Source organism: Eubalaena glacialis, chromosome 7 (genome assembly GCF_028564815.1).
Source record: "Eubalaena glacialis isolate mEubGla1 chromosome 7, mEubGla1.1.hap2.+ XY, whole genome shotgun sequence".
NCBI lineage: Eukaryota > Metazoa > Chordata > Mammalia > Artiodactyla > Balaenidae > Eubalaena > Eubalaena glacialis.
The window spans coordinates 29,959,388-29,972,681 of record NC_083722.1 but is presented as its reverse complement, the minus strand read 5'-3'; the positions used below and the strand labels follow the sequence as shown (position 1 = coordinate 29,972,681).

At 43.7% G+C, this 13,294-nt stretch overlaps 1 protein-coding gene across 1 annotated transcript in view; it reads right to left on the bottom strand.

The window, feature by feature from the left end:
- The window catches only part of RCAN2 (regulator of calcineurin 2), a 255,918-nt gene extending 252,390 nt beyond the window's left edge, over positions 1–3,528 (bottom strand). The window contains exon 1 of the mRNA XM_061196122.1: positions 3,269–3,528. The gene's annotated coding sequence lies outside the window, so the exon portion shown is untranslated. The remainder of the gene's footprint in view (positions 1–3,268) is intronic.
- Between the last annotated feature and the right edge of the window lie 9,766 nt (positions 3,529–13,294).

Sequence of the window (13,294 nt, the reverse complement as noted above, 5' to 3'; positions counted from 1 at the left end):
ATGGCAGGGTCTCTTTTTATGGCTGAATAATATTCCATTGTATATACATATATACCAGATTTTCCTTATCCACTCATCCATCAATGGCCATTTAAGCTGTTTCCATAACGTGGCTCGTATAAAAAATGCTGTAATGAACATGGAGGTGCACATATCTTTTCAAGTTAGTATTTTCATTTTCTTTGGACGAATACCCAAAAGTGGGATTGCTAGATCATGTGGTAGTCCTGTTTTTAGTTTTTTGAGGAACCTCCATACCGTTTTCCATAGTGGCTGCACCAGTTTACATTCCCACCAACAGTGTAGGAGGGTTCCCTTTTCTCCACATCCTCACCAACACTTATTTGTGTCTTCTTCAGTTTCTTTCATTATTGTCATAGTTTTCAGGGAACAAGTCTTTCACCCCCTTGATTAAATTTATTCCTAGGTATTTTATTCTTTAGGATGCAGTTACAAATGGGATTGCTTTCTTAATTTCTTTCTGATAGTTTGCTATTTTAGTGTATAGAAATGCAAATGATATTTGTGCATTGATTTTATATCCTGCAATTTTACTGAATTTGTTTATTGGTCCTAACAGTCATTTAGTAGAGTCTTTACGGTTTTCTATGTATAATACCATGTCATTTGCAAATAGAGACAGTTTTACTTCTTCCTTTCTGGTTTGAATGCCTTTTTTTTTCTTGCCTAAATGCTCTGGCTAGGACTTCCAGTACTATACTAAGGAAAAGTGGCAAGAGTGGGCATCCTTGTCTTGTTCCTGATCTTAGAGGAAAAGTTTCAGTTAAAAGTCCCCATCTTTCTTAAACCTAATCGTTCTCCTTGCCTTCCTATCTCAGTACAAAGCCTGACCATCCGTCTAACATCTTAAGCTTCTCCTTCCACACTACCAGCCACTTGGTGACCTAGAGCCACTGATTCTCCCTCTGAAATGGTTTTCTGTAGATATCTCTTCTCTTTCCCCATTCTACCTGGTTCAGGCACAATTAATTGTACTTAACTTTTTTTGGGTCTGGACCGCCTTAGTGGTCTAAAATCTGAGCTCATTCCTCTTTGCAACCCCACCTACTCACCGCCTCCAAAGTCACTTTTGCAAGACGAATTAGATCAGATCATTTCTCCCATACAGGCTGCACGGCTTCTCCTCCTCTGCAAGGTATATTCATAGCCCAGGCTCACTGAAACACCCCCTCCCAAACTCTCCTGCCACCTCCTCACTGCAGAACACCTACAAGTTCTTTGAATGTGACTTTTCCTTCAACGTGGAACACCTAGCTGCTTTTCTATAGAGATCCAGTCTGAACATGAACTTCTCTGCAAGCTCTTCCAGATTCCCTGCACCCTTCCTTCCCTGGGCTCCCACTGAGCTTGTTCCTATCTCCACTAAACACTCACCATGCTGATCATTACCACTTAATTTTCTTATCCTTTTCTGCTAGATTGATTTCTGAACAACATGGGCCTCATTCTTGTAGCCTCTGGCACAGGGACTACATAGCACACAGTAGGAACTTAACAAATTAACTGCTGAGTAAACTGAGTGGATGGTACAGAAGATAAAAGGAAGGGGAAAATGAGACCTCAGCGACTAGCAAAGTTGATCTCAATAAAGCTAATTTCTATAACATACATGACTAACTGCAAACGATTATGCAAGTAGTTTTTAAAAGAGTGTGATGCGTACTTGCAAATGACAAAGCTCTCAAGTTCCCACTTATGCCTGTTAACTGTTCATCACTGGAGAGAGAGAGCCACATCCTCCCTAATTTCGTTGGGTTCTGCAGGAGCTGCAAACAAGGCATTTGGAAAGCTCTTGGAATCCTGCAGCTTTAGTTGAGGACACATTCCCTCATAAAATTCTACAGACTGGACTCAAGTAGTAGGTGACCAGTAAACGCTGATTCGATTTGCAGTGGATTTGAAAGCAAAGCGCGACTCACATTTTAGACTAACTCAACGCAGTGACTGATTGTACTTAAGACAATAGCTCTAAGGCTAAAGAAGATCAATGGGAGACTGAAAAGCAGCCAAATGTTCACGCCCCTGCCTTGTTCCACAGTCGATGCTTATCTGCTTCTTGATCCTTTCTAGCTTCTAGGCTTTTCTTACTTCATTGTGTTCCTGGAATGGAGGGGGCCAGTTAGCAAGTGTTGCCCTGTGCCTGTGATACACTTGCCCTGTGTTTTGTGTGGATGTAACATGTGTGAAAGTTGAGCTGCGTTATTTAAAATGTCCTGCTTTTCCTAAAGCCTCCCCTCCGTATGACAAGTGGGATTCTGGCTCAGGGAAGAGAGAAGGATGGACTGGATTGCTCTAGCATCTTTCATCTCCAGTTGTGGGACACAGGTTCAAGGGAGCTCAGAAACTTTTGTTTGTACTGAAAGGATACTTCAAAAACAAAAAACAAAAAAAAAAAACAGCGTAGGCAGCAGACTCATTAGATGTCCACTGAACACTTCTATCCTAATGTACTAAACAGGAAAGATTCAAAGCATGCACTCTGCTATAATTCATTTTGGGATAAGAGAAAGACAGCAGTGCCTTGGAGAATAAATCATTAACTAAAAGTCAAACGGAGACACCCTGGAAACCAGTGAAACCAGGAGGCAGCCCAGGATCAGGCGGCTGGGATTTGCCTGTTCCCTCTAGTGACTTCTAGAGAGAAGCATCCCACAGGCAGGAGGAACTCGGCACACTGCGCTTCCTTCTATTTCACTTTTCAAACTTGAAGTTATTTTTAGATGACCCAAGCCCGCTAATCCCAGGCAGGACAATTCCCAGCCCGCTGCGTCTCAAAGCACCTTCCCCTCCCCAGCACTTTCCTTAAAGCACTGGGAAAAGAGGCTCCGATTTCCCGTCTGCTCTCTGCGTTCAGACCACCTCCCCTAATCCCCTCTCCAAATCTCAAGTCCCGGGGACCACAGGCGTCATTCCCGCTCCTCCACTTATGCACCTGCTGCTGCTGCTACTAGAAAGACGAACCGGTGGGCCACTAGGACTGGGGAAGGGGCTCCTTGAGACCCGCGCCCTCTAGAGGGGGTCAAGGGACCTCGGTCCCCACGGCCGCCGCGGGAGCTGAGAACTGGATCTGAAGACCACCCGCCGCCACGGCCACCGCCCCCGGCCCAGCCCCTTACCCCGCCCGCTCTCGGCCGCCCCCCGCCGCGGTCCCCCGGCCCGGCCCGGGCGCCGCGCGCAGCCGCGGCAGGACAGGACAGGACAGGACAGGGTGCCGGGGCGAGTGGGCCGGCGCCGTTACATAACCGACCTGCTGGTCGTCCGCGATGCGTCGGTGGAGGCGGAGGCGACGGCTGGGCGGTCGGCCGGTCGGCGGAGCCGGCGACTGCTGGCGTGGCGCGGCTGCTCACCTGGCGGCCGGGCCGAGAGCGCGCGGGGACGGGCGCGGTGCCCGCGGGCCTGGGCGTGGGGCCGTGCGCGGCGCGCCCCGCCTCCCGGGCTCCGGCTCCGGCTCCGTGGGTCCGTGGGTCTCTGCCTCCCACCCGCTCCTCGCCGCAACCTCAGCGGCCGTCACCCGGGACAAAGCGGCTCCGGGGAGGGGCCGAGCCGGCGGCTCTGGCAGGAGCCAGCGGAGATGGGCGCGCCCCCAGCTCCGACTCATCGCGCCAACCTCCAATCAGACCCCGGGAAACCGAGAGCCCGTGTCTGGCCTCCTCCCCTCCCCTCCCGCCTGACCCCGCGCCCTTCCCCGTCCCCCACGCACTCCCCTTCCCGGGCACTCCCCCTGCCCTCCGCCCCGGTGCCCAGGAGGGAGTGAAGACCCTCTGGGGACCGAGCGCAGGAGACGGTCCGTAGGAGTCCCGGGGGGAGGGGCTCCTCGGGGTCACGGCCGGGGTGGTGGCCTCCTTGGGGGTCGGAGTGGGCAGGGGGCTGATGCTGAAGCTAAGGGTGGCTGGGCAGCGACAGCCGGGAAGAAACTGATAGAGAAGCAAACTGTGGGTGGGGAATACTGAGCTGATGGAGCCCCCCTACTCCGGCTAACTGAGGAAAGGTCGAGAAGCCCCTCGAGGGAGGGTCCTGGGGCGCTGCGCCGGGTGGGCGCAGGCACCCGATGGCTGGCTCCCCGGCCCCGGCCCGCCCTCGCGGGGGAAAGTGCCCTGCGCGGGCCGTGGCTTTGCCAGGTTTCCCAGCCACCAGACCTGGGGACTGAGGGCTTCAAGGACTCCTATTGTGTGAGAGCCTGTGACACAGGAGTGGGTGGCATCCTACAGTATCGTACAGTAAAAGGTTGAATGTGAAACAGAATCTTGGGTAGATCTGTTGCTCAACAAACTTAACCCCGGTAGAGGTCTCTGCATTACAAAATAAAGCAGTTCAGAGCCGTGGCTTATGGGTGCCACCCGTACGGATAGAGTTGAGTCTCATGGCAAGAGAATGCCAATAATGTAAAAAAAATTATAATAAGGGAAGTGGGAAAAACTGAAGGAAGAAGGGCGGCGGGGTGAGGGTGGGGGAGGGGCTGGGGTGTGTGCACCAACCTGAGGGAGGGAATGAATAAGATATAAATCAGTTTTGCGTTCTGTCATCTTTCTAAATGCTACATAAATAGGCCTTTTTCCTTGTGCTTTTTGTGCCCTTTTGTTTCCTGATAACAATGTTAAAATTGCATCGAAGCAACTTGTAAGTTTCACAATTATTGTTTGCTCACCCAGATACCACATTGTTTTTTCCAAGGCTGACACAGAATTGCATCCTCTTTGAAAAACAAAACAAAACAGAAAAGGTAGACCTTGGCTCTTCTCTCTGATTAATATGCATTAAATATAAATAAAGACAGAATTTCAGAGTTGAAAATGACCTCGGACTCCTACTCTTCCAAACTTCTAGATGCACAAATCCATATATATTCACTGATTAGATGAATTACTTTTTTGGATAGAATTGTTTGGAAGAGCATCCCTACGTTAAGGCCAAAATTACTTTCCTAGGATTTTCACTCTAGTTCACTTTTTGAAGCGATGAAGACAGTGTCCAATTCCTTTTCCAACTGACTGTCTTTCAAATATGTGAAGATAGCCATCATCACTCACTCTAAGCCCCCATTTCCAAGTAAAATATCCTCAATCCTTTGAACAAAATTTCACAGTAAGTAGTTCCTAGAATCTTCACCAACCTGAAGACCTTCACCTTAATAGGATCTATTATGTACATATATATTTACAAATAAAATTTTCTGGGTAGAGAAGTAATGTATTTATTGTAGAAATTTTGCAAAGTTGGAAAAACGCAAGATTTAACGTGAGAATTCAATGAAGTAATACATGTAAAGCACTTAGCCCAATGCCTGGCACACAGTAGCACTCAATATATGTTAGCTGTCACAAAAATGAACATGGTCATTTTCTTACCACTCAGATACAGGTGTTCATTTTCTTACCACTCAGATACAGGTGTTCTTATTTTCTTAATAGACTTTTTTTTTTTTTTAAGTTTAAGGTTCACAGCAACATTGAGTGGAAGGTACAGAGATTTCGCATATACCCCCTGCCCCACACATGCACAGCCTCCCCCATCATCAACATCCCCCACCAGAGTGGTGCATTTGTTACAAAAGAAGAACTGACATTGACACATAATTATCAACCAAAGTCCAGAGTTTACACTAGGGGTCACTTTTAGGTGTTGTACATTCTTTGAGTTTTGACAAATATATAATGACACAGACACCATTATAGTCTCTTACATGACAGTTTCACTGCCTTAAATATCCTCCCTGCTCCTCCTATTCATCCTTACCTCCCCACTAACCCTTGGCAACCGCTGACATTTTTAACCCTCTCCATAGTTTTGCCTTTTTCAGAATGTCATATAGTAGGAATCATACAGCGTACTGTATAGAATTTTCAGGTTGGCTTCTTTCATTTAGCAATATGCAACTAAGTTTCCTCCATGTGTTCTGCGTGAACATAAGTTTCAACTCACTTGGGTAAATACTGAGGAGCGTGATTGCTGGATCATATTATAAGAATACGTTTTGTAAGAAACCACCAAATACTGTCTTCCAAAGTGGCTATACCAGTTTGCATCCCTGCCAGCAATGAATGAGATTTCCTGTTGCTCCACATCCTCACCAGCGTTTGGTATTGTAAGTATTTTGGAATTTTGCCATTCTAATAGGCATGTGGTGGTATCTCATTATTGCTTTTATTTACAGTTTCCTAATGACATAAGATGTGGAACATTTTTTCATATGCTTATTTGCCATCCATAGATCTTCTTTGGTGAGGTGTCTGTTCAGATTTTTCACCCGTTTCCTTACTGGGTTGTTTGTTTTCTTATTGTTCTTATTGTTCCTTTTTGTTTTAAGAGTTCTTTTATATTTTGAACAACAGTCCTATATCAGATATGTATTTTGTAAATAATTTCTCCAACTCTGTGGCTTGCCTTCTCATCCCCTTGACAGTGTCTTTTGCTCAGCAAAAGTTTTTAATTTTAATGAAGCCCAGCTTATGGATTTATTTCATGGATCGTGCCTTTGGTGTTTTATCTAAAGAGCCTTCATCATACCAAAAGTCATCTAGGTTTTCTTCTATATTATCTTCTAGGAATTTTATAGTTTTGCCTTTTATGTTTAGGTCTATGATATACTTTGAGTTAATTTTCGTAAAGTGTATAAGTTCAGTATCTAGATTATTCTATTTATTTTTTATTTTTTGCATGTGGATATCCAGTTGTTCCAGCACCATTCGTTGAAAAGACAACCTTTTCTCCATTGTTTTGCCTTTGCTCCTTTGTCAAAGATCAGTTGACTATACATATTTATCTGGGTCTATTTCTGGACTATCTATTCTATTCCACTGATCTATTTATCTATTCGTTCACCAATATCACACTGCCTTGATTACTGTAGCTTTACAGTAAGTCTTCAAATCAGGTAGAGTCAGTCCTCTGATTTTGTTCTTCTCCTTTAAAATTGTGTTGGCTATTCTGGTCTTTTTGCCGTTTCATATAAACTTTAGAATCAGTTTGTCAATATCCACAAAATAACTTGCTGGGATTTTGATTGGGATTGCATTGAATCTAAAGATCAAGTTGGGAAGAACTGACATCTTTCCATACTTAGTCTTATTATCCATAGACATGGCATATCTCTCCATTTATCTAGTTTTTCTGATTTCTTTCACCAGAGCTTTATATTTTTCCTCACATAGATTATGTACATATTTTATTAAATTTATGCCAAAGTATTTCTCTGTTTTTTTGACCTTTGCCCATGTTTTAATTGGGTTGTTTTTCTTTGTTTGTGTGTGTGTGTGTGTGTGAGTGTGGAGTGTAAGAGTCCTTCATATATTCTGGATATGAATCCATTGTCAGATACATGATTTGCGAATATCTTCTCCCATTCTGTGAGCTGTCTTTTTCTTGATAGTGTCCTCACTATGAAGTATAAAAGTTTTGAATTTTGACGAAGTCCAATTTATCTATTTTTGTTATGGTTGTTGCTTATGCTTTCAGTGTCAACAACATTATTTTTTATAGCTACATAGTATTCCTGATAGCTGTACTTCTTTCTTTTTTTTTTGAAACAATTTCAAACTTACAGAAAATTTGCAAGGATAATACAAAGAACTCTTATACACCCTTTGTCAGACCCGTTTTATAAAAGGATCCAGGAGAGGATACTGCTTTTCACCCAGTTGTCATGTTTCTTTAATCTCCTTCAATCTGAAACAATGACCTTGACAGCTTTGAGTTTATTTGCTAGTCATTGTATAGAATGTACCTGTACTTGGGTTTGATGTTTCCTTACACTGAGGTTATAAGATGTACTCCAGAACATCACCAGAGTGGTGCTGTGTTCTTATTGCAGCCTATGTATTGCACGTGATATTGACTTGTCACATTCATGTTTTTCTACTTCTATCATTTCTTTTGCGTTAGTTAGCATTCTACTGCAAGGAAAAGTTTTTCTTATCCTCATTTAACTATTTAGTAATATAAATGTGCACTCACAGACTCCTAGTTTATGTAATGGGTCATAATCTGTTACTATCATTATTTATTTTGATGCCCATCCCCCCAGATTTGGCCAATGGGAGCCCCTTCAAGCTGACGTCTGTGTCCATTGGCACATCGCCATAACTGAGTGTTTTCTTACTCTCTGGTACAAGATAGTCCAGACTCAACTTATTCTTTGTCACTTGTGACCCTGGAAGGATTTCATGTTTTCCAAAGAAACATGCTTATATTTTTTTCAAAGAGAGGACTTCAGACTCTTTGCTTCTGCGCTAGGAGAGATTACAGGGGTTTGGATTTATGAGGAAATTTGAAGATTACATATCACTACTAATAACCAAAACAATAACATTAAATATGTTTTTAAGTGGTTACTGAGTACCAATCACTCTGCAGTTCGTATTTATACATTAATGTAATCTTCATAGTACCCTATGAGATAAGTACAACTATTATTTCCATTTTATAGGTGAGGAAACCAAAGCACAGATAGATTGCCTAACCCTGGTAAGTTGAGCTATTGTGAAACCCAAGTAGCCTGGTTCAAGACCTCGGGGTCTTTTGTGTGTAGGAAAATGCTGCCACTTTCAGTGACCATGGAGGGTGAGTCAGGCTTTCCTCCTCAGGGCTCCTGGAGTTCTTTTTCACATGTCCCTTTATTATGCCTGTCACATTGCATTGTTTTCAAATGACCTCACGGATGGCCCAAGCAACTTATCCTACTACCTGGCATGGAGTATGCTTTCAATAAATGTTTAACCGTTGACAAGGAATTTAGGCTAACAGACTATGGCTTTCCTGAGGTCAAAGTGATGGTGTGTTTAACACTCCAACTAAAATTCCAGTCTTCTCAGTCTCAGTCAAGTAACCGTTCTTTCTCCTGCATCAAGCTCGCTCATCTGGTGCCACATTTATTACTAGAAAAGTACTTTGTAGCCCATCTCAATGTCAGGCTATTCCTTATAGATTTAGATTAGTTGTAATGCCATGTAAGCAAGATGCATGTTCCTTTATATAGTAGTCCATGCTTTACAGTAGCAAAAATAAAAATGGGCTGGATTTTAAATTAAACTGGAGCAGGACAGATCTGGTCTGAAAGTGGAGGCCACCATATATATCATTCTGGGTTTACAGTTTCTCATGTCATGGAAATGGAAGTGGAAAGAAGGGAAGAAAGACTTTTCCAAGCATTCTAAGTTAATCTGTTTTATTCTTTTCTCGGCAGCCTTTAGAGTAGGGTGGAGAGGTGGAAAGGGCTCATCAAAGCAGGGAACAGAGAAAGTGATCCTATAGCAAAGTATTTGGTTGCTCTCAATGACTTGAGAGATATTCTTGGGTGGGGGAGAACACACACACTCCCTGGAAAAAATAAAGTCAAGATGACTGAGTGTGTTTCTTATAGCTCAAGGAATCTCTGGTGTCAGCGACCTCCAGCCAAAGACCATTAAGAACACACCTGTAATTAAACAAGTTGGGTCTATTGCTCTTTGCAATGAGGGAGGACACACACCATGGAGATGGTGGGGCATGGCAGTAAGACATTAGGAAGGACTTACAGGGTTTGGACTTGTCTTAAGTGATCTGGGGGAGGGTTTAAGGAAGCCGTACTTTGCTCTAGATTGGATGCTATTAAAAAGCAGGGGTACTGTTTTCCTTGGGTATATTAATAAATCTTATCTATAAGGTGGGAAGAATGAAGTAAGGCTATCACTGGTATCATTGGTCAAGAAGCAGCCGTCACTCATATTAGTCAGAATAGGGGAACGTGATCATTTTTGGAGTTTGGACAATGTTCACATTTTTGTCTCTGTTTAGCTGTGAGTGCAGAAGATCTTGCTTTTATCTTGATCCCTCGTGGTCCTAGGATATTTTGTGAAACTGTGTATATTCAACAGGAGAACATCAAGGCCAAACTGATTACACCTGGCAGATCATAGCTGTCGGGGCTGCTCCTTCCTTTCTCCCTAGTGAGATAAGGTACCTGTGATAGATGATTCCTCCCTCATCTTGGCAACCTCACACAATAACCAGCCCATCGACAATCCCCAATAATAATCAATAATACCCAGTACCTAAGAATGTCTACCACATTTTCCACAAGTGGAAAATAAGCAAAAGTAATATGAGTTCTCTCAAAGGGCTTTTGAAAGAAAAATTAAATAAGTGTCAAACTCCCAAAACAACTAGAGAAAAACAAAAGATGGGACTAGATGATGGTCATTGAAAGAAAGGAACTTTGTATGAGTACTGGAGTGGTGTGGGAAGATATAGAGATGGGGAGACTTGGGCTGGGCTTCAAAAATGAATTGAATTTGGAGAGGAAAATAAGAAGGTGGTGGACCTTTTAAGTGGGGAGAACCACACTACCTCTGGAGAGGTCAGCTTTGGCCCTGTTGACACAAGGCAGACAGAGAGGCAAAGGTTGACCGAGCACGGAGATGGGAGAATAAATGAGGGCAGAGGAGGAAAGAGATTGGCTCTAGCACTGGTCAAGTCCAGTCCAAAAGGCCCTTGTGGTCTCAAAATAACACCACAGCAGACAAAAAAAAACTGTCCAAGCACATTGTTGTCATCAAGAAATCTCACATAGAGAACCTGGCTTATCTTAAACAAAAAAAGCTTGAAGAAATGGAATCCAGGACAAGACAGAGACCCCATCATCAGGATCCTAAGGTGGGGACTGGTCCTTGGAAACCAAGAGGCTCGGGAGACTGTAAGGACAGCTTGATAGTGGGTTGTATCAACGAGGCTGAAGCTCCTAACAACATCCTTCTCACTTAAAGTGTTGATCAGTTCTAGAGACCAGGATGGGGCTAAATTTCAGGCAAGAGTCAAGTGCCCCAGGTATGAGAAGTGAAGGGCTGGGAAGCCTGGGGCTTAGCACAGGTCTCAAGTTTGAATCTCACCTCCTCTTTTTACTAGCTGGATATCCTTGAATAAATCAATCACTTTACTCCTCTCAATGCCAGTTTTCTCATCTGTCAAGTCGAGATCATGGTAATCATACCCTATATTGTTGTGAAAATTAAATACCATGAGGCTTATAAAGCATTTGACCCAGCGTCTGGCCTCAATCCATTTTAGCCGTCATCATCGTTATCATCATCATCATCTGCTTCAACATCGTCATCATCAAAAGAAAAGAATGCTCTAAGGTAGAGGTCATGAGATTATGGCCCCCAGGCCAAATCCAGCCCCCACATGGTTTTGCCAATCAAGTTTTACTGGAACACGGTCACACTCCTTTATTTATGTATTTTCTATGACTGCTTTAGCAGTTGTAGTTGCAATAGAGACCTCAAGACCCATAAAGCTGAAAATACTTGCTATCTGGTTCCTTCCAGAAAAAGTTTGCTGAGTTCTGCTCTAAGGCAAGAGAAGTCCAATGACCATGCCTATGTTGGAAGCTATGAGGACTTCATGTGAACAAAGCACAGGGGTAGCATAGGAAGTAGGAAGAAAAGTTTCACCAGGTAAGTTGAGGCACACTTTTGCAGGAGAATAGTCTTTTGCAATTAAGAATATGAAAAAAAAAGTATGCCCTTTTTCAACCATCTTAACTCAGTAGAGCTAACTTTCTCTCTGGAACCCGCTACATAATTTGGGGGACCCAGGGTCCCTGGATCAAAAAATATTAAGCATTTCAGGAAAATGACAGCAGAGCATTAAATCAAGTACAGGGCCCTTCTGCACAGGTTGTATGGCTCTGTCTCTTTTTCTGTCTCATACACACACACACACACACACACACACACACTCTACACCTACAAGAGTATTCTACAGTTGAAGAGCAATCGAAAGGCCATCAGTTGCAAACTGAGACTTGGGTTTTCTGTCTCTTTCCCTACCAGAGCATTTTCTCCTATAAATGATTCTTCTACACTCACAACTTCCTCCTCTTTTCATTTTCTTGCAACAGTAAAAGCAGTTTCCCTCCATCTAACTCTCCCTCTTCGTTTTAGCATGACACATCCGTGTTATTGTTCAGATGGCAGAGGAAAACTGCTGGTCTCTGATTTCTCTTTTTCCATTCGTTACAGCATGCCATGCCCAAAATAGTTGAGTCTGCTTTCACCGTGGCCCCATGCTCACCACGCCAGGATGAAAGCCACCGTTGCCCGTGTTGGCTCTTACTGGGCTTTGGAGTGTCTGGAGTGTGTAAAGTTGTACAGATAAAAGTGTTAGGTAGAATGACATGCACGGGAAGAGCCACAGGGCAGCTAAGCTGATCTGTGTTTCCTTCATAGAAACAAGAATGTGCAAGGGGCTGCAGTGTGGGAATGGTCTGTGAAACTAAAACTCATGAAGAACTTGGTTTGCCCAAGAGGGAAAAAAAAAATCCCACACCCACAAAGATGGATGGGTTGTGTTTTGTTTTTAGCTCTTTTGATAGTCCATGGAGTGGAAAATGTGTCTATAAATGAGTTTTTTGTTGTTCATTGTGTGGAAAACATTCACAGATAGGTAGACAGATAAATATGATATTATAAGCCTTCCAAGGTTATTGTATTTTTTTTAAGTCTGCAAGTAAAAGCAAGATGGTTTGGGATATCAGGAGTATGAGTGTACAGATGCCAATAGGTTGATACTAGGTATGATCACAGATCCACAAGTCCCCTGGTGAGGCAGGTTCCCCCACAGGGACCTGGACAAGTGAGCGCCCTCAAAGATGCCTGGTGTGTGTTGATTTTCCAAAGGAGGACCAATCTATCAGGGTCATCCTAATTTGCCAGGCATGAGTCAGATTCCTCCAGGGTTTGACAAAGTGACAGACTACTCTGATAAATTAATTTGTGCTAAGGTGCTAATGGCTGATAATAGACTCTCTGGTTACTCTCGGATAATATCTATACTTACATGGGGCCAGGTTCTTCAGAGTCTGGAGGCCATAGTGCGGTCCATCTCTCTGCCAACCTGTTTCTCTCTGCTCCTAGCGCATGCCCTCTGCTTTTAACCTTCCGGGCTATGCACTGGCAGTTCCCTCTGCCTGGGTGCCTTTACGTGACACTCTCAAATTCTTCCACCAAAGGTCAACTGAAAATAATAGTAACAAGTGCTGCTTACTGTAATTCTAAGTATTCTAAGAGTTGTCCCAGGGCCAACATTGGCATCCCCCCCGGGGGGAAATTATTAGAAATGCACATTCTTGGGCCCGCCCCCAATCTATCGACTTGGAAACTTGGAGTGGGACCCAGAAACTCGTGTTTTAGCAAAACCTCCACGGGGTTCTGATGCTTGCTAAAGCTTGAGACCACTGTGCTAAGCACTTTACCTACATCAGCTCATTGAATTTTCACAACTCTCTGAGGTAAGTCCTAAG